Below are 19183 nucleotides of genomic sequence, written 5' to 3'. Positions count from 1 at the left end.
GTCCAAGCCACCACCATCTCTCTCCTGGATGATGCAGGTCTCATTATCTCCTACAAACTCTACCCAGCAGCCAAAGGGATACTTTTAGAACACAAATTGGATCAGGTCATTCCTCTACTCAAAACCCCTCCAACGGTCCTTCCTTTCAATAGAGGCTAAAGCCTTTTCTTCGGCTGATGTAAAGTTCTGTGCATCCCTCCCCTGACCCCCGCTTATCTCTTTGACCTCATCACCTCTCGCCCTCATTCCCTCTGCTCTAGCCACCCTGCCTTCTTGCACATCCCCTCATCAGGGCCTCTGCCTGGAATGCTCTTCTCCCAGATCTCTGCCCCGTGTATTCTCTCTCCCCCTTCAGGTCTTTGCTCCAAGGTCACCCTCTCAGTGAATCTTCTCTGACCACTGTGTTTAAAATACAACCCCTCCTCCTACAGTACTCCTCTTTCTTCCCATGCTTTGTTTTTCTCCACCGTCCTTAGCAACAGCTAACACATTTATGTATGTATTTATTTTATGTCTTTAGAATATAAGCTCCAGAGAGGTAAGGATAGATGCCCATTTAATGCTTTATTTAGTCCCTTGTGCCTAGACTAGTGTCAGGCCACCACAGACCCTCAATAAATCTTGGCTGAATGAATAAGGGGGTCTGCACTGATTTGGGTTGATGTCACCACCCAAGTAAGTGTAGGTTTCTTAGCAATTCAACAAAAGGGGGGGAAAAAAAGCTTTGTGGTACTTTATATTATTATAGTCCTTTCTGCACACAGTGTCCTATTTAGTGGGCTTGTCTCTCCTGCTAGGTTATGAGCTGGAAGAGTTTTATTCATCTTTGAAAAAATAGCACCAGAGGGTCCCCTCTAAGGGCTGTAATGACTATATGCAAGAGCTCAGGTGGGAGTTGTGTGCCCTCAGGCCCATCAGTATCAGGACCAATTTCCTTGTGTGTACATGAGATTAATCATCGCCATGACAACGAAGGGAGGTTGTGCTGCTGAGCATATACAGCAAGCCCTTGGTACATGGTGCATGTCACAGCTGGGATTTCTAGAAGGTAGCTGGACAGAGCCTTTGAAGGCTAAGTATTGGGCAAAGGCGAGCCTGGGGGTCCAGGAAAGCAAACTTAGGGCCTTCTCCTCCTTCTCAGCAGACTGACCTTCTTGCTGTCACAGCCCTGGGTCCTATTCTGCCCAGCACTGGCCCTAGCAAGTGTTTGTAGACCAGGAGTCCAGGTACCAGAGGGTCGGGGTAGGAAGGTGCTCAGAGACAGGTGACTACGGAGATTCCAAACTGGCAGCCCACGGCTGTATCGTGCTTGAAGACCTGCATGTATATGTATTCCAATTCAGTCAATATTTATAAACTGAGAGATTTCATATTTTTTTAAAATCCATGTTTTCTGGCTTGTCTCAAACAAATTAAAAGATCTTTCAGCTCTGTGCGTGCATTCCTGCATGGCAATGATTGTCTGAGACTGAGAAGTTGTTCCTTTCTGTCAGAGTTCTTACCAGAGCTCTTGCTCTTATAACTGGTCTGTGTTGTTTGTTAGCGGCCTGGCATTGGAGCTTGGAATCTCTTTTCTAGTCCAGTCTCATTTTATAGGTAGAAGATCTGAGGTCAGTGTGGGGGTGGGTTGCACTTGCTCAAGGCCCCAAGTAAATCAGCAGTGGGGCCAGGACTGCAACCCCAGGCTTACAACTGAATCCAGGGCACTGGGATGTACAAGGAGGCTGAGAATGCAGCCTTGCAGTGTTCTTTTGGTTGGTTCCCAGCTGTCAGGTAAGAAGAATGGGCTACTTGGGCTGAGGGGGAAATCCGTTTCAGGAAAAGGCTGGTGGGGCCAGGGAGGTAAAGCAGAGAGCACCATCTCTGGTTGCATGCAGCTAAAACCTCTCTTCTTCCCACTTGCTGGCAAACACTGATCTCCCCAACCTTGTGAAATAAACTCAGGGGAAAGGCTCAGCCTACACTGGTTCTGTTGACATAGCACTCTCAAGGGTCCCTCTCACTCCCCTTTCCCCAGAGCAGGCATCCTAGGGGCCCCCGATATGATGTAAAGAGAGGGAGCTTTGTCCTAGGGCAGAATCAAGCTGGAAACCTAGTTCTTAGCATAGGGCTGAGACGAGCTTTAACTTCATCTGTAAAATGGGGTTTCAGTTGTGAAGACTGAACTGAGTGGTGCATGCAAAGAGCCTGGCACACACACTGCTGGATGAACAGTAATTTCTTTCCCATATGTAATAAACCAAGGCCCAGAGACAAATGAATAACTTATACCAGAAAGGTACCAAACTAAAATGGGCTCCCTTAGCTCCAACTGGGTAATTTTAAAGTTTTAAATATAGTTGTAAAAGTAGTACATACCCATTTAAAAGCCTTCCAGTTTTGCTACTCAAAGATAAACCACTGATTAATTTGATTGCTGCCCCTTCTCAGGCCTTTTTCTAAGCACAGATACTTTTAGGGGGAGAAGGGTTGTTATGTTTACACAGTTACAGCCGTGGCAAAAATATAACTTGTATATTTTCAAAATGTACCATAGTTTAAGAATTGCCCATATGGCATATCCTTTATAAAAAGTATTTTATAGGCTGTATAGTATTCCATTTGATGGGTCTGTCATGGTTCATTTAGCCTCCCTCTCTGTTGAACATTTAGACTTTCTATCAAAAATAATGTTACAATAGGTATCTTTGTGAATAATTATTTTCCTGTATTTGGAATTATTTCTTTAGGCTGGTTCCCTGGTAATGGATTTATAGGGTCGAAAAGTATGAATGTGCTGCCAAACTGCTTTCCCAAAGGGCTAGGTTGCCTGTTGGTTCTCCCACCCGTAATGTACACCTATTAGCTGGGTTTTCAACTTGATCAAACCACCAGCACTTAGCCAAAGCCTTAAAAGGCAAAGTGTTCAAGCTCAGACATACAAATCATCCAAGATGATTTTTCCATGTCTCTCCGGCCCTGTGGCAAGTATCTTCGCCCCCACCCTCCACCCTCCACCCTCTGCCCCATGGTAATGCAGGCAGGGAACTGAGGCCGAGCTCAGAAATGGCCCAGCTCCCAGATTGAAAGCAAGCCTCCCAAAGCTACTCCCCCTTCTAATTACAGCATTTCCTATCTGTGTGGCAGCTCTGGCATGGCTGTTTCAGTCAATATTTACCAAGTGTCTATTGTGTGCCACTTCCTCCTCTGCCAATAGTCCCATAATCAAAGCACGTGTCAGTGAGGGTTGGGCAGAAGAGAGAGGGACTCCTCTGCAGAACTCAGAAGCTGGTGCCCTTGAGCAGAGCTCTGGAGGACAGGTGCATAGTTGTTCTCCAGGTACCCAGGAGCTGCCTGTGAAGGAGCATTCTGTGCAGGAACAGGGGTTAGCATTTACAGAGTCATGAAGAGTAAGAGAGCTACAGGGGGCTGGGTACTGCTAGACTACACAGTGTAGGGGCATAGGGAGAGTAGAGAGAAGGGCTGAGCCTGCAGAAAAAAGCCTTTTGAGCCTACAGAAAAAAGTTCTGATCAAGTTTAAGGTCAAAGTCAGGTTTACAGTTCAAGGTCAAGGCAGGCCTAAGCCTCAAGGTCAGATTTATATTACAGAAGATAACCCTGTACCAGCTCTGCCAAGGAGGGACTGGGAAGAGATGAAGAGAAGCACCAGGACAGAAGGTCAGGGATGATGAAGTTTTAACGAAGGCTATAGAAGTTAAAATGAGAGTGGAGGTGAGGAGGTGACAGAAGTAAAGGTGGCTTCAAGAGAAATTTAGGAAGTAGACTCTTGAGGGTCCCCAGAAGAGATAAGCTGTAGGGAATGAGGGAAAGGGAAGAATTGTGATGACACCCAGGCCTCTGTGTGGGTTAGCTTCGCTGCCTACCCAATATTCTATCCCTCCTCCCTCAATAATAGAACCCTATTCAGGGGTGGCAATATATCCACCTTAAAACACACAGACACATCCCCCACTCCACCCAGAGTTGCAGAGACAGTTCTGGCCTGTGAGTTGTGAACAGCAGCACTCTGGGCTTGGGAACCTGGCTAGGTGTCTGCTATCCTGCAAGGGCTAAAAGAGGAATGGGCATCATGCCTTCAGAGGCTTGGAGTCTTCCCAGGTGCTAGGAACAGAGCTGGATTCGGAATCAAGGCTTAGTAAACACCTGCTGAGGGAAGTCAGGCAGCCAAACAGATAACCTGACAGTTCTGAGAACCCCATTCCATCAATCCAGGAACCAGGAAGCGGGCCCCTGAAGGAGCTCCATCCTCTCACTGTCTTGGGACAAAGCCTGGTACAGTATGGAGACCACAGTACTTGGGGCCAGGACACTCAGCTCTGCCACTGAGTATGACTCAGACCTAAGGCATACCTCTCTTGACCTCTGGGTCCCTCAGTCTGCCCATCTATAAAGTGGAGATAACACATCCCACCTCATAGAGCAGTTGCGACAACCCGACCTCTGCCTTGTCAGCCTCATTTCCCACACACCTCCTTTGCAATTCATCTTGAAAATTCACTGGACTTCTGCCTATGCAGTGCTGTCTTCCTGGAAAGCTCTCCCAAGCCTCTTCAGCCTACTTATTTTCCAAGTTCAATCCAGGCCTGAATGCTTGTGTGTAGCCTCAAGGGAGACAGAATTCACAGCTAGAGCACATCGTGCACCAATAGGATACAGGCTGTTTACACACATCCCCACCTGTAGACCAGTCTCCCACCCTTTGGGAGTTACTGAGCCTACATGTATATGTGCATGCACACACACACATGTGTGTGTGATGCTGATGAGCTGAGAAAGAGGTCTGGCAGAAGAAGTCACAAGGTCCTCATCCAGGCTCCACACAGCTCAGAGCAAAGCAGAAAAGCTGTGGGCACCGCTCCGGCCAGTGCATCCCCCAATCTGGTCAGTGTGGAGCTCAACAAACCTTCCTTACTGAATAGTTAGCCTCTCCATCTCTGCCTCCAAAAGGACTTTTGATGGCATTGGTGCTGACACACACTCCTCGCCCTTGCTGTTGGGAGGGTCGGCTGGAGAGCTCTACTCCAGTCTCTCACCTACAGGAAGGCACTGCTGTGTACATCTTCACAAGATGAGGGATGCTAAGTTACCTTACTCGCCCAGGGTCACAGGAATAAAAGGCATCAAGGGCCAGCCAGGCCTCTCTGGACATCAGAGCTGTTTGTGGGCTCTGACGCTAAACCTTCATGGCATCTAAGGGACTTAGCCTCCCTGTTTGCAAAATAAGACCTGAGCCCACGAGGTGGAGGTTGCAGTGAGCCGTGATGGTGCCACTGCACTCCAGCCTTGGTGACAGACTGACAGAGTGAGACCCTGTCTCAAAAAAAAAAAAAAAAAAAAAAAGAAGAAGAAGAAGAAGCCGGAGTCTCTCAGGAAACCAGTCTTTCTATCAGTGTCTCTCTCACCCACTCATACACACTGAGTATGAAACTTCCACAAGGCCCCCTAGGGCTAGCCCTACACACTGGGAGAATATATTTGCAAAATATATATTTAACAAAGAACTTATATCCAGAATGTATAAAGTACTCTCATACAACTCAGAAAGAAGGCCAACAGTCCAGTTTTTAAAAGTTAATGGGCAAAATACTTGAACTGATACCTCACCAAAGAGGATATGTGGCTGTCAAATAGACACAAAAAGATGTTCAACATCATTAGTTATTAGGAAAATGCCAATTAAAGCCATAAGGAGATACCATTACAAACCTATTAGAGTGGCTAAGATTTAAAAGACTAACCATACCACGTACTGATGAGGATGCAGAGGAGATGAAACTCCCATAATGCTGCAAGTAGGAACGTCAAATGGTACAGATGCTTTGGAAACACATGGGCAGTAAAAAGTTACATATATCTTTACCAAGTGATACAGCCATTCTTCTTCTGGGAACTTACCCAAGAAAATAGGAAAGTGTATGTCCATTGAAAGATTTATACACATACATTTGTAACAGCTTTACTTGTAATAGCCAAAAAACTGGAAAAAACTAAATGTCCATCAACAAAAAGATGAATGTATAAACAAATGATGATTTATCCTTTCTCCATACTATGGAATATGAGTTCGAGACCAGCCTGACCAGCATGGTGAAACCCTGTTTCTACTAAAACTACAAAAAATTAGCTGGGCATGGTGGCGCATGCCTGTAATCTCAGCTACTCAGGAGGCTGAGGCAGGAGAATAGCTTGAACCTGGGAGGCGGAGGTTGCAGTGAGCCGAGGTCGCACCACTGCACTCCAGCCTGGGTGACAGAGTCAGACTCTGTCTCAACAAAAAAGAAAATAAAGGGAATAAACTATTGGTATACACAACCTGAATCTCAAAATAATTATGCTGAGTGAAAAAGCCAAACCAGAAATGTACATATTATTCCATTTATATAAACTACTAGAAAATGTGAAATAATCTGTACTGACAGAAAGCAGATCAGTCATTGCCTGAGGATGATGGGGGAGGAAACTTTTGGGGACGATGGAGATGTTCACTATCCTAATTGTGGTGATGGTTTCATCAGTATAGAAATATGTCAGAATTTACCACACTGTACTTTAGATATGTGAAGCTTGTTGTATATCAACTATATTTCAATAAAGCTAGAAGGAGGAGGATGGGAAAGAGTGGAGGAAAGAAAACAGAAAGCATAGCAAACAGGAGTCGTCTTAGGAAGCCAGGCAAACAACACAAACAACACACACACACAGACACTGACACACATACACAGATACACACACACAGACACTGACACACGAACACACACACAGACACAGATACACACACAGACACACCGGCACAGGCACACACACATAGGCACACACAGAGACACACACTGACACACACAGATATACACACACACACAGACACACACACAGGCACACATACACAGACACACATACACAGACAGACACTGACACACACACAGACACACGCCACACACACAGATACACACACACAGGCACAGACACACACACAGGCACACATGCAGACACACACACAGGCACACACACAGATACACACACAGACACACCAGCATAGGCACACACACGGACACACACACTGACACACACAGATACACAGACACACAGGCACAGACACACACACAGGCACACAAACACAGGCACACAGAGTCAGACACTGACACACACATAAACACACACAAAGACACACAACACACACACAGATACACACACAGACAGACAGGCATAGACAGACACACACACAGGCACACACGCGGACACAGACACAGATACACAGGCATAGACAGACACACAGGCATACACACGGACACACACACAGGCACATATACACAGACACACACAGACACAGACACACACAGACACAGGCACATACACACACAGAGTATGAAACTCCCACATGGCCTCTAGTCCCAAGGAATCCCTCAACCCAGGATTCCATCTGATAGGGACACCAAAGCTTCTTGTCATTTACTCAACATTTTTCTAGAATGTTTCCTGTGTACTTGGTTTGTGCTGGGTACTGGGGGTTCAGAGACAAATCAAACAATCCTTGCCCCAGGAAATTATTTCTAGCATCCATGGTATAGCCTTCCCCAAATTCAACCTAAACATTTCGCCACATGCTCCTAATATCCCAGCCAGATTCCCTTCACAGGATCCCTTGGGGTCCTTCCTCCTGGGCCTGATTTTGTTTCTACCCTTGCCACCTCTTGGGAGAAAGCCTTCAATTAGTTCACAACTCCAGCAGAAGTCTGTCTTTTATCTGTGCAAAACAGACATCCCAGCTGAACCCCAACTGATTTCTAATAATTGACCAACGAGATCTGAGTCAAGTCTTCATAGAATCGCAAAAATTCTGGACAGGAAAGAATCTGAAGGTTTCAAAGCCTAACATCCATCTGACTGCAGTTCTGTTTCTCGGAATAACATTCCTGTTCTGCAGTCACCCGGACCCAGTTTGAATACCTCCAGTGAGGAGGGAGCTCACTACCAAATGAAGATGTGTTGGCACTTTGGGGAAGTAGGGAAGTTATAAAGTGATTCCTATACAAAACGGATGGAAGGGTACTGGCATTTATTAAGCACCTACTGTGTTTAATAAATAAAGCCCCTGGGCTAGGTAGGGGCTTTACACACAGAAGATTTCTAATCTAGTTTAATTCTCATGCCAGCTTTGCTGTCAGGAGGCCTGGGTTATGATTATGATGCCCATTTTTACTATTGAGGTACTAAGGGTCAGATAAATTAAGTGACTTGCCCAGTCCCAAAGTCAGTCCATGGCAGATACCAAGACAGCAGTCCAAGTGTATCCAACTCCAACCTGCGCTCTCTGTTCCCAACCACTCAGAGAGCAGGGCAAGGGGGCTGGTGCTGCCTAGGCTTAGATCCTGGGCTTTTTCACCTGGACGGCTGGCCTCAGGGATTCCTTACAACACCGACCTCCGCCAGGCCTAACAACCTCTGAGGCCTTCTCTCTCAGACACAAGGACCCAGAGTGAGGAGCCCCCCTCCTGTGGAGGGGGAAGGGGCTCTCCAGAAGGAAGCCACAGACAGTTGGCTCAAATGGTCTACAGCTCCAATCTGGGCCCTGGGTGCCACTCAGGGAGGGCTGGTCTCTGCAGTCAGGGAATAGGAGGGTGTGGAGGGGTCAGGTCCTCTCCATCCTCTGAGAGCACAGAGCTTAGGCTGGTGACTGAGAGCCTGGGCTCTGTGAAGGAGCTGTGGGAGTTGGAAGCGGGTCCCCCGAAAGACAGTGTTTGAGCTGGGTGTTGAGACAGATCTGAACATGAGGAGATAGCAGTAGTAGTAGGAAGAAAATTTCAGGCAGAGGGAACAGGGCAAGTAAAAGTAATTGAGATAGAAAGGAATGGCAGGGAGGAAATACTGCTGACCTGGGGTAGAACACGTCCAAGGGTCACTCAGGGACTTTTCTGAAGTCATAAACTATCAAAATGTCCTTCTCTTGCTCTTAGACCACCTCACTCCTATCAGGTCCAGGGCTAGCAACCTTAGTGTAAGAGCCCAGCTAAGCTTTGAGGAGGAAGGAATGCCCATTCACAGGCCTAAGAGAACAGAAATGGGGAGAGGAAGAGAATGAGAAAGTAAAATGAGGGGCAGGGATAGTTTGGGCCCTGGAATCAGGTATTTGGTAGCTCAGCCAGCATGTAAGAGCTGTGGGCCATGGACAAATTGCTTAAATTTCCTATAACTCAGCTTCCTTTTCTATAATAATGCTTTCCTTACCTGGGCTGTCAGGAAGATGCTATAAGGTCACATACCCCCTGTGCCCGACATGTAGTGTAGCTATTATCATTAACCTTGACAAGAGTCGGGACTTAGAGGGTCAGAAAAGCAATCGAGGCCCATAGAGACAAGAGGAAGCAGTGTTTGTGGAGACATCTGCTATATACCAGGCTCTTTCCCAAAGGGGACTGCAACAGATCATCCCATCTCCTCTCAGGCAGGAATAATCGATTTCTCTTTGGCAGATGAGAAAATGGCCCAGGGGGTAACACAATTTGTCTGAAGTCCCAGGCTAACAAGTGGCAGAACTGGAAATGAGCCAGGCCTGACTCTGAAACAGCGAGTGGCTCCCAGAAGGCCCAGGGCGGCTTAAGTGGATGGAGCTGTGGCTCCTCCCCTTTTGGCTCTGAGCCCCAAAAGTTAGGAAGGTGGCTACTGTCAGAAGACGTAGTTTGCCTCATGAGGTTTGCCTCACAGCAGAGGTGATGTTTAGCACAGCCTTTCTCCCTCTGGGGCTTGATGTCCAAAGTCTGCCACTTCTGAAAGGGAGTCTGGAAGGGAGGCGAATCTTACAATGCAGACAGAGGGGATGTGTGGGAAGTAAGACGGGGGAAGTGGTGCCAAACTGGCTGCCTAATGAGGCTTTGGGAAAGACGCAGGACCCAGGATTTACTGTGCCTCTGTTTCCACCATTTTAAAAGCCAGGAAGGACAGGGAGCTGCCCTTTGCTGAAGGGCACCAGACCGATGGCCTAGCCAGACTGGAGAGCTCAGTGTCCTCAGACTCACTGTTCTTACACAGTCCTCCTCCACTCCCTTCCCAAATGCCAGCTCTTTAGATCCTGTTCTAGTTCCTCCTCTTCCTCCGGGAAGCCTTCTCATATAGTTTCAACCTACAGCTATTCTTTCTTCTGGGAATGCCAGTTGCACCCACTGCTTGCCTCACCTGTGGCCAGCCCTATACTAGGATTCCAGATCTTCTGGGTTACAGCTGTCAGGCACAGCCTTTCCAAACTCCATCCTATGGCGAGAATTCCTCCTAGAACATCCAGTCCTATGTGAGCAGCCCAGAGATGAGGTGCCAGCTCTCAAAACACATTGTTTTGTTACTAGATTTTTGTTTGTTTGTTTTTAGAATTTTCTCCCTTTTATCCCTTGAACTGAGCCAAAATTTGCCTTCCTTGCTGGCACTTGCAAGGACTGGTCTGGTATCTGTCTCTCAGGGCACGCAGAAGCCCACACTCTCCCATGCCTGCACTTTGAATACCTTTACCCCTGAAAACTGCTATCCTGTCACTACAGTGTGGGAAGCCACATCCTGTATACCTGTGTGGGAGTCCCCACCACAGCACTTGTGCTTATATAACTTTGGGCCAGTTTCTTCTTTCTAGTGGTCCTAGTTTTCTCAACTATTAAAAAACTTCCTATCTTACCAAGCAGCACAGTGCCTCACCTGTTGTGTGTGTTCAACAAATGGTAGTTTAATTTATTTTTTGTTCACCAATCACTTCTTTAGAGGCAGTATGGCTTAGAGGGAAGAACGCAGCTCTGATGCCAAAGAGACTGGCATCTAAGTGTAGGCTCTGCTACACAGTCGCTGTGTAACCTTGAACAAATTTCCTCCCCTCTCTGAGTCTCAGTGTCTTCCTCTATAAAACAAGGATAACATATGCTAAGTGGGCCTGAATTGGTTGACTGCTTCTTTTTTTCTCGACCCATCTTTATGTTGCCTTTCTTTCGCATCTGCCCAGTATTCCAGGCTACGAATAACACAGCTATATCACTGTGTGGCAGGCACAGTGCTGAGTGCTTCAGATGAAGATTCCATTCAGTTCCCATTCACCCTCTAAAACAGGTGCTGTGAGGGCTAGCACCTCATACTCAGAAGACACACAGTCAAATGGCAGCTGTTGTTAATATTTCTATGTGCCAGGCCCTGTGCACCACCCACATACCTTCCCTCCAACCAACCTAAACAGCTCCCTGAGGGTAGGGACCACATCTTGGTGCCTGTGTGCACAGCAGATTCTCAGTATATGTTGGTTGAATGAATGGTTGTAAATACTTCTTTGAATTCCTTCACCGTGGCCAGAATAAAACCTCACCATGATAGGTGCTTGATGAATATTTGATTAACTGGAGCCACAAAAAATGTGAACTGTCATCAGTGGCTTTAATCTGAATCCTAGAAGGCCCTGAAACCGTGGTAGGGTTCCTTCTGCTAATTAAGAGCTCCTCTGAGGTCCTTCACTAAGAACACTCTAGGCTGTCTCTGCAACCAGATCCCAACTTTTCCTCTGCAGGGACCATGTGTCAGAGCTGTCCACAGAGAGACTGCTTGCTGTCCAGACCACAGGACAACCCAAGGAGAGGGCGGCAGAAGTTCTGCTGCAAGGCCGGTGTGGCTTCCAAAGAACAGGAACTACCCCACCCACTGAGGACCTGCCAGGAGCCTCTCTGCACCCCTCTTTCTCAAAGGTGGCTTCTGTGTCAGGCTGCACAGGCCACCAACCAAGTTCCCTCTTCTGAAGCTGCCGACCAAGCTTCCAGAGACCCTGTGGTAGGGAGGCATGGCTAGGGCCAGCTTCAAGGGGTACAGAGGTATCTGGAGGCCTCAGTCCCCACAGACTCAATCCTGACAGTGCTGCCGAAAGGGAAGGGGCACCATGAGGGCCTTTGAAGCTGGGGGAGCCAGAAGCAGAAGATCACAAGCTGCCAAAGTCAGGCTAAATGCCCTAGCCTTGCAAACAAGGCATTCCCTGGCCTAGGCTGCCTTTCCAGCCTTCTTTCCTTTCTCTGCCTTCATCTGTGGGCCAGCCAATAATGACTGAGCACTATGTGCCCAGCATCTAAAACTTTACATCTGAGGTCACAGACAGATGGCCGGCCACATACACATTTTAATATGTGCATTTAAAAATGTTGTCTAATCAGCTACATTTTAAAAATTAGGAGATGTCAAAAACAAATAGGCAGATTTCTAGCTTATAAATCAGAAGATCTGACAACATTGGGCACATGTTCTTGTAGGCAAGAATGGTGGGAGCAGGACAGCAGCTGCCTCTTTCAAGCAAGTACTTTCCAATGTGCTACAATCCCCAAACAGACCAACCAGCCTGTTTTACCTTTGTAGACAACTACATTTGACATCCCTTGCTTAACATATTTCATTTTGGTGTAGAGTCTTCCTAATGACCTTAGGAGACAACATCATTTCCCAGTTTTACAGATGAGGAAACAGAGGCTCTGAGGGAAAAAATAACTGGGCCAAGATTCAAACCTCAGCAGTCCAACTTGAGAGCCAAACACAAGAACACGAGTCTGTGGCAAAAATGAGGAAAACACAGACAATGCAGTGAGTTTTTAACAAAGCAAAATGTATTCAATTTGAAAGGATGCCATTTTTCCCCTGATAACATGGCCTTCTTTCTTGGGGGAATAGAAATATTAAAATGTTCTTTGTCTTATTATATGATAGTGATGGTAAAGAGAACCCTAAGTGTCATCTGAATGTCCTCATCTGGTAAAATAAAAGGCTAGCGAACCGAGGATGGATTCCCAAATGCACTGGTCTTTGTGAAATCTAAGTCCAAGACCCACTGCTCTGCTACAGACTTCCTGTCCCAGTATGACAGCAATCTTCTGTTATTCCTCTTGATTAAAACAAAAAACAAAAACTCATAACTTCATCTAACCATATCTGCATCATTCTATTTTTGAAGAGGTGGCTTTTGAACTGAGTCTTTCCCAACGCCTCTCCCCCTAGCAAATCCACAAAGCATTTGTTCATGCCTTTTGTTATATTTATCTTATTCTTCCTCAAGTTACAATTATATGTATCCTATCCACCCTTCTACCCCCTAAAGTCATTACAGAACAGAAGAAAGACACTTTGGGAGGCCAAGGCAGATGGATTGCCTGAGGTCAGGAGTTTGAGACCAGCCTGGCTAACATGGTGAAACCCCTTCTCCACTAAAAATACAAAAATTATCCAGGCATGGTGGCGCATGCCTATAGTCCCAGCTACTCGTGAGGCTGAGGAAGGAGAATCACTTGAACCCGGGAGGCAGAGGTTGCAGTGAGCCAAGATCGTGCCACTGCACTCCAGCCTGGGTGACAGAGCAAGACTCTGCCTCCAAAAAACGAAACGAAGAAGAAGAAGAAAGAGTTTCTGAATTGTTAGCCACTCAGAGCTAGAAGGGCTCTTAGATATCATCACGTCTGACTCCCATTTTGCAGGCATGGAAAAGCAAAGGGTCTGATCTAAGGCCACCCAGTGGGTCAATGGCAGAGCTGGGGTGAGGACACAAGTCTCCTGACTCCTCGGTGCTGGCTCTTCCTGCTGCGCCAGGCTGCTTTCCAGCCACTCCCTTTTGGTTGGCTCAGCCCCTCAATTCAGAGGACAGTGCTGAGTATGCGACAAACACGTCATAAATATCTGTTCATTAATGCAAAGCAGCCTGGGGTGCACAGGCCTCAGCCTCTCCAAGGCCCTTGGCTTGAGCTTCACATCACCTGCATTGAGACTTCCCTCAGCACCAGCTGTGAACTGGCACCTGGGGCCTCTGGTGGCCTAGATGTAGAAAGACCCCGTGTGGCTTAGAAGTGCAATCCCCGTTAGGCCAGAGTTATGAACCAAGCCCTGCTGAGTAATGTTAGGCGAATGACTTCACCTCTTAGGTGTTAGGTGTTCCTCCAGACAGACAGGTGGGATGCCTAGAATAGGCATGAAGAAGAATTCCTCAAGCCTATCAGATGGTTATAGGCAGAAGACAGTCTTCGTCAGAGGAATTTCAAAATCCCACTTCTAGAAGCCTCTAAGGACAGGAAAGGTTCTGGTCTACCTGGGACAAACGGATAGTTCCATCAAAATTGTGCTACAGAGTGAGCTCGGATGGTCCCCAAGACTCTGTGTCCACCTTCTGGATCAATGAGGACAGGAGCCAACAAGTCTTTAGGGCTGTTTACATTCTAAATCAAATAGAACCCTTTACTATTATTATTAAATTATTATTCACAAGCTCAATGCCAAAAATAGAGATGACAATGGCATCATCTCTCTAAAGCCTTCCTGACCCACTCAGTAGGAAAGATCATTCCCCTCTCTCTGTCCCGCCACCCCATCACACACATATCAGTATGTCTTATAGCTTCCAGATGTTTTCTCATATCTACACGTTTAGGTATCTGTCTCCCTCTGTTAGATATGAGCTTCTTGAAACTAGGACTCACCATTTACTCTTTCCTGCATGCTATGCACTTAGCCCAGGGCCTAGCTAATAAATAAGGACAAATGCTGATCAATGTTTAGCAAGTTAAGGAATCCCCTCCACCTCCAATACTGGAACAAGGGTGCATATAGGCCTTTTGGAGCCAGTAGATGCATGCAGATCATTTGAGGTATGGGAACTCTCGGAGCGAAACCGGCTGACCCAAGGTTACTCAGTCATTGAGAGGGCTCAGACTAAAAGCAACTCTTTGGACACCCAGTCCAGTGCACTTCCAGCTAAACATTTTCTAGGTTCTATGACACACTGGTTGTATGACTCTGGGTAAGACCCTTCGCCTCTCTGCCCTGGCTTTCTCACTTATAAAAATGGGTAAATTTATATATAGTGCCTACATAATGGGATGATCTGAGGAGTAAATTATTGAACCTGTATAAAACAGAGCACAACACATAAGAAGACTAAAAAAGTGTGTCTATCCTGACTGTCATTCAGGCCTAACCATTATCCTCGGTAAAGGGGCATCCACCAACCATCAGCAAAGCAGGGCTCATGGTGAAAGGAAAACTCTCCATTCCTGGCTCACACAGTTTTCAACCAGGAAGTACCCTGCACCAATCACCTGGGAGAAATGCCTGATCGCTCACAATAAATTGTTCACAGCTTTTTCTTCTCCAAACCCCTATTCACACCTGCAAGTGCACACACAACTCACAGCATCAGCAAGGTATGCATGAAGAGGCAGCGAAACTTTGGAAGAGGATGATCCAGACAGACCTGGTGTCAGACAACAGTTCTAGCTGGGCAATCCTCAGCAAGTCACTTATTCTCTCCAAGCCTCAGTCTCCTCATCTTTGAAACAGTCATAATTTTCTTTAAGGATTACCTGAGATAGTTAGTGGTCTGGGACTTCATAAATGATGTTGAGGGTAATAATAACTGTCCGATTTTTATTTAACAAAATCCACTCGGCAGAATGTCAGAAGCAGAAGGGGTCTTAGAAATCACTTAGTCCAGTCCCATCATTATATAGATGGGCACACAGAGGCCTTGAGGGGAGGCCTGACTGGCCCAAGGTCACATAATAAGGCAGTGGTTAAACGGGACATGGGACCTGGGTCTCCTGACTTTCTACTGCATATCCATGTTGTCCCACTTGATTCTAATTATCTGCTCCCCTCCCTCAAACACAGAAAATGGCTAGAATCATTCCCTTCCCAATCCTCCTCCCTTCACAGTCATCTCACACCAGCCAGCACCATCTGGATCCCTTTTTGCCAACATCACCACCCTCCCAGGCACATCTGGCCCCTTTTGGTCTAGTCAGGAGCCCTAGAGGAGTAGGCAAAGCATCTGTTAATCACCAGCAATAGCAATAATAACAGTAGTTGTAATAGCAATAATAATGACAACCAACAACCTGGACGATGTCCTACACTTAAAAGGGCCTTCACCTACACAATCAACACATTCCTACAGTTTCTCCCTAACCTAGTTGGCTTAGGGACATAATTTCCTCAAGTTTGTTTCATTCAACACTTACGGAGCACCTACTTTGGGCCTACTCATGGGCCAGAGGCTGGAGATATAGAAAGGAAAATGATAGGGCCTCTGCCAAATAGGAATTTAGGGTGGGGGTGGGGGGACATGACAACTTCTTTTGGCCCAAATGGTGCAGCAGCAAAATTCCCCACCCAACCCTATGGAGAACCTCCTTTATCATGCTGTCAAAAGGCAGGAGGTATCTATGGAATAAAGAGGAGTGAGAAAGGCTTGAGTGCTAGGCTGAAAATGACAGCAGGAAGGAAGATAAAGAATCGAAAATACAGGCACCAAAAACTTGACTGCCTGGCCTCAGGGTGACTCTAGGGAGACACTCCAGGGAGGGCAAGAGAGCCACAGTGGGATTCCTGTGAGATCCGGAAGACCTGAACCCTGCCCTGCTGCCAGCACACAAGATTCTGCTGCTTCTGTTCCCTCAGAGACTCCGCCCTTGGATGCCAGGATTTTCCAAACCCAATGCTGGGCTACAGGCCTCCTTGGGACCATCATTTGCTACAATGATGTCACAACCTTTGCAGTGGAAATGTTGCTGCCTGCCTAAGCCCTCAGCCTGGTGGCCCAATATACTTCAGCATTCATTACCCCTGGCAGGGACACCATCTGCAGGGGTGTGGAAGAGACAGGCAGGGGATGGGGAGGAGAAGAGGACTAAAAGCAGTCATCTCTTCCTGTCTTCCCCCAGCCTATCTCCCAAGTCCTGAGTTCCTGAGAACCTACTATATGCCAGGCACAGGCACTATTTTAGGTCCTTCCACATACATCTCATTTAATTTTCACATCAGCCCTCTGCGGGCTGTACCCCTAGATTTACAGATGGAGAAACTGAAGCTGGGGGAAGGGAAGTCACTTGGCAGCTCAGGGATGTCAACATAGGACTGTCTGGCACCTCCAGCTCCTTGAGGCCCACAAGGTCAGTGTTTCACTTAAGAAGTCAGAGTTGAAAGAGATCAACTGAGGAAACCCCAATTATTTCATGAACCTAAATTTAAATTGCCTTAGCAGAGGGGTCCCCCTGACATGTAAAAACTGCTCGAGTGATATACTAAAATTATACAGATCATTTAATCCAATTCCTGCATTTAACAGATGAGCAGACAGACACCCACACCTAAAGAATTTTAAAATGGCTACTTGTGGCCAACTAGCAAGTTAAGGGCCTAGAACCCCAATCTCTGGCACTTTCCTTACACGACTCTGCCTGCAGAGATCACCTTTTTCTAAGAAGCTCCTCCAGCCCATCCCGACACCACCAGATGGGCAGAGAAGGCAGAGGAAACAGGCAGCATGTGACCGGCCTCTCTTTCAGTCTGCAGGGTTGGGAAGGGAATATGGGGATCCCCAGGCTAGTAGGTGTTGCAAACAGCCCAGCTCCGGACTGGGGAGTGGAAGGCTTCATATCCCAGGGAAGCTCCGGGGAGACGGAGGCTCAGATCGTCCACTCTAAGACTTATGGGCATTTTCTCCCCAGATCTACTGCAGGGCCCTGATGCTTCTCAGACGGAAAGATGGGATGGAAGCAGTCATTGGCACTTGACCTTGGGGTGGGTGTGGGGTTCCATCCTTCTCCCACTTCCAGGTACCTCTGCTCCTCCTCCAAGAAGGAAAAGAGAAGCTTAAATGTTTGCCAAATGCCAGAAGAGGAAGACAAATAAAAATTAGGGGGTGGGTTCCCTAAAAACCTCCTAATCGCCCACTTTGGAAATCTTCTCTGCTGCAATCAGCACCCTGTAATTCGTACATTTCACGGAGGGGGAGGGAGGGAAGCGCTTAAAGGGATGTAGGGGAATGAAGGGAGGGTAAGAATGAGTCACGATTAACCCCTCTCAGGCTGGTGCCCTCCAAGGGATTCTACCGCAGCGAGCGGTTGCAAGCGGCCCCCACCTGCCGCGGTGCAGCGCAGGGCCAGCTCCCCGCTCCGCCGCGGCCTCCTCACCTGAGTCCACTCGCCCTCCGCAGCCCCGCCGGCTCGCACCGCTCCGGCCCGGCTTGGCGCAGCGCCTCTGCAGTGGCTGCTGCAGCAGCCTGGCCCTGATCAGCGACCTGCGGGGTTTGGAAAAAGAGATAGACCGGGGCGGGTGAGCGCGGGCGGAGGACACCCGGGCAGCTGAGCCCCCGGCCGCTGACAGCTGGGCCGCTGCAGCCAGAAGGCTTGGAGGGCAGGCTGCCTGCCGGGTGCTCCGTCCCCTCCTCCTCGCGGCCCGCGGCCCCCACCCCACCCCCTGGCACTTGGCACTCTGGACTGCCGCGGGTGCAGCTGGGCGGTGGGCCCGGAGGTCCCCGGGGTCCTTGTCATCACCTGCGGAGGCTTCCATGGCTTCAGCTGCCCTGCCGGGGCCGCCGAATTGCTCTCCCGAGCCCCTGCAGGAGGCGGCTAGCTGGGTGCTCGCCGGGGCTGGGGCTGCCGGGAGGGAGGGGCGGGGAGGGTGAGGTGGATGGAGGGGACCAGCCAGTCGGCGGCTCGCCGGCAGCTGCGTAAGCGGCCCGTCTTTACTTTCCTTCTTAAAGAGATAGTTAGTATCTTGCTCTAGAGGGCCTGGGAGCAGAGACAACGAGCACACGGGGAGCGGGGGCCTCTCCCACCTACACACCAGCGGGTATTTTGAGCTGGGCGATCGATTGGGCGTGGTGGAAAGCGTCTTGGTCGGCTGTGTGACCCTGCGCAAGTCCCTTCACCTCTCTGGGCCTCAGCTTTTTCTTCTGTAACATGGGGTGATGATACCAATCTCACTCCCTGGCACATAGTTGGTTCTAGTCAAATAGTAATTTTTATCTAAAAGCCTTTAGGAACATTTTTCATTGCCCAAACCAAGTCTGAGTACCAGGGTTATTTAATGTGAATGGCAAGCACTTGGGCTACTAACAATGATCTCAGGAAACTTAAGTGTCTGAAAATGGAAATGTTTTCCTCTGAAGTGGTAAAAAGGTGAATCATTGGAAAGATCTCGGAGAGATAAGTAATCACAACTTAAAATGCTCATTGTGGCTCTTTTCCCTCTGTCTTCCATCTGTCACAGGGAAAACAAGAAGACCAAAAAGTCCAAAAAACTGGATTTTCTGCCTAGCCCTTCCATTTCTAGCCATACAACTTTAGATAAGTTAACTCACTTTCTGGGCTTGGTTTCTTATCTGCTTCATGTGTGGGAAGTAGGTGGAGTGGGAATGGGCTCCTTCTTT

At 47.9% G+C, this 19183-nt stretch overlaps 1 protein-coding gene across 9 annotated transcripts in view; it reads right to left on the bottom strand.

Moving 5' to 3' along the window:
* SNPH (syntaphilin) overlaps positions 1-18412 on the bottom strand; it is a 41762-nt gene extending 23350 nt beyond the window's left edge. For 6 of the 9 annotated variants that reach the window (XM_030826619.1, XM_030826623.1, XM_030826625.1 and 3 more), the window contains exons 1-2: positions 18306-18406; positions 17943-18049 (exon numbers count right to left, since the gene is read on the bottom strand). The gene's annotated coding sequence lies outside the window, so the exon portion shown is untranslated. Of the gene's footprint in view, positions 1-17890; positions 17906-17942; positions 18050-18305 lie in introns of those variants that run through there. The other 3 variants (XM_030826628.1, XM_030826631.1, XM_030826622.1) reach the window with 3 other exon arrangements.
* Positions 18413-19183: the final 771 nt, after the last annotated feature.

The sequence above is a fragment of the Nomascus leucogenys genome, chromosome 13 (assembly GCF_006542625.1).
Source record: "Nomascus leucogenys isolate Asia chromosome 13, Asia_NLE_v1, whole genome shotgun sequence".
Classification (NCBI taxonomy): domain Eukaryota; kingdom Metazoa; phylum Chordata; class Mammalia; order Primates; family Hylobatidae; genus Nomascus; species Nomascus leucogenys.
Note: the sequence above shows the minus strand (reverse complement) of the source record. Positions and strands in the feature narration are given on the sequence as shown.